The 2,500-nt window shown below is 45.7% G+C and overlaps 1 protein-coding gene across 2 annotated transcripts in view; it reads left to right on the top strand.

The window, feature by feature from the left end:
* The window catches only part of LOC139302285 (peroxisomal targeting signal 2 receptor-like), a 35,232-nt gene that overhangs the window by 8,982 nt on the left and 23,750 nt on the right, over nt 1-2,500 (top strand). The gene's annotated exons all lie outside the window — the stretch shown is intronic.

The raw sequence follows: 2,500 nt of genomic DNA, 5'->3' as shown, positions 1-2,500 counted from the left end.
TGTGGTAGTATTTAGATTTATACCACCTTAGTCAGCTGTGCATGAGGCACTCAGCCAGCAAGCCAAGCAGGAAATACACAAAAAGGCCTGAGAGGAAGAAGCTGAAGGTCTTCTGCAGCGTTGATGCTCCAGAGACAGATGTTGTGAGTGAGGAGAGCTCGATCTGTCGCTTTCAAGCCGTTTGTGTTGTTTCAAGTCTGTCCAGGTTGCAGTGTCAGGCGTACTAATGCTTATTTCAGTCTTTTCTTCTGAATGGGGATGTAATCTTGTTGTGTGTGGAAGAGATTGATGCTGCTGTGCAGGTTCCAGTCTCTCCTGCAGCTTCTGGTGGAGACGTCGCTGCTCACTCAGAACTTCCTCAGAGAAAGTTTAGAAATAAATCGCAGAAGCTCGCTGTGCTGTTGTGATACAGTTCTTCGCCTGTCGTTGCTGAACCTTGTTGATGGACAGTTTTTAAAAGAGTTTTGCCTGAAACTGCTCAGAAGCACAAGTTGGTGTGATATTGACATACGCCGTTTTGTAGCATTATAAACATAATAAAGTCAAAATAAAGCAGACCATTTTATTTACATCCTGCTGTAAAACAAATAAGATGCATTTATGCAGACATGGATTGTCTGTTATCCTGTTAGTTTACATTTACGTTACATGAAAAGCTTCAAACATCAAATCACTGTTGTTGAAAATAAAAGATGACACAACCTGGACTTAGTATGAAGAGATGTGTTGTTCTGGTGAGAGAGCCATCATGGATGGATGGATGGATGGATGGATGGATGGATGGATGGATGATAATGAGTTGTCAAACAGCGCTAGCTAGCATTAGCGTACGGTGGAGAATTGCTGCCTTATCTCCCTGTGGAGGCCTCCCCTCTGGTGGCATTTTGCAGTTAGCATGAGAGTTTACTGGTGATACGGGGAAAGCTGGGGGCAGATGGCGTCTCATTACGATAAGCTTATCGGGGTTTCCCATGCTCCTCGCTGCCTCTCCTCCTCACATCTCCTCGTGTTTCTCCTCCTCTTCCTCTTCTCTGTGAGTGTTGGTGCTTCAAACTGCCCTCCAGACCTCCTCCAGTGTCACAGCTTCACTAAACAACAACTAAACTCCTTCCTTTTGTTTGTGAAGCAGAATGTTTGTGAAAGCACACAGAACGTGATAGGAGATTATAATTATTGAGAGGGTGCCCGCCTGATGACCCTGTAGACTCACCTGCACACACTTTCATATTGAAACCATCTTCTTTTCTTTTGCTTAACGTCACACGTCAGCAGGTCGGCTCATCGCTACGACCAGCAGAAAGTCGCTTTCTCGTGCTGATGAAGGCGGGGGTGCTGTGTTCACGCACCCTCTGAAAATTTGAGTCATTAAATCAACTGATTTTGCAGATAATAATAATTAATATTAGTTCGACGCAGCTGAAACCTGAAGCGTCACGGCGTGCCTTCTGTCACGTCGCCTCATGTTCACAGAATCTGCTGCAGTGAAAAGTAATCTCAGGATAAAAGAAGCACGACGTCTTTAGTCTGCATGTAATTCCTCTTGTTCGTGTTTCACTCTGCCAACTCGCCTCGGTGGAAGACACCATCCAGCTGTGTGTGTGTGTGTGTGTGTGTGTGTTGTTCCAGTGGTGTTACAGATAAGCTGTGGAGGGGGCTCATCTCAGCTCCACCGGCCAATCACAACAATCATGTAGGTCTGAGCGAATGCAGCTCTCTGGCTTGTTATTTGAACCCTTTTTGCCACGGTCACCCACACGCCCGCTGGATCACAAACAGCCTCCACTCTGAGCATTTAGTGAAACGAGAAAATGTTTTTAAATGCAAATACCTCTGCATGAAGGGTGAGAGAAATCCCTCCCCCCTCCAGGGAGGGATTAGCTGGCAGAGATGCCGAGATCAGCGGCAGGAACTAGTTTGACATCGAAACAGAAATGAAATGGCGCTTTTGGACCACAGGGACTTTTCCAGGAACCGCATCAAACCTGCACTTCTTCCAAAGGTTGTTTCGGGCACAAAGTCTTAGTTCATGTTTCGAGACGCATTTTAGCCCGTCGTCAAGGTGACGTCCAAAATAAAAGGACACGTGTCCATTTTGGTTCTTTTTAGATTAAAAGACACTAATGAGCTCATTAATGTTTTCTGTTAGGGTGGTCCACTGGCATCAGCTGTGTGTGTGTGTGTGTGTGTGTGTGTGTGTGTGTGTGTGTGTGTGTGTGTGTGTGTGTGTGTGTGTGTGTGTGTGTGTGCTGAACTTGCTGATGTAGCAGAGATACTCAGGTGTAATAGAGCGAGACCTTTTTACAGAAGTCAGTCTCTAATGTGCTGCAGAATGCACACACACACACACACACACACACACACCTTATACGTCTATACTTGTGAGGACCCTCATTGACCTAATGCATTCCCTAGCCCCTTACTCTAACCTTAATCTGTCTATTCTTTGAAGGTCTGTCAGAAAGTGAGGACTGGCCAAAATGTCCTCACTCCCTCTAAAACT

This window comes from Enoplosus armatus, chromosome 19, assembly GCF_043641665.1.
Source record: "Enoplosus armatus isolate fEnoArm2 chromosome 19, fEnoArm2.hap1, whole genome shotgun sequence".
Classification (NCBI taxonomy): domain Eukaryota; kingdom Metazoa; phylum Chordata; class Actinopteri; order Centrarchiformes; family Enoplosidae; genus Enoplosus; species Enoplosus armatus.
Note: the sequence above shows the minus strand (reverse complement) of the source record. Positions and strands in the feature narration are given on the sequence as shown.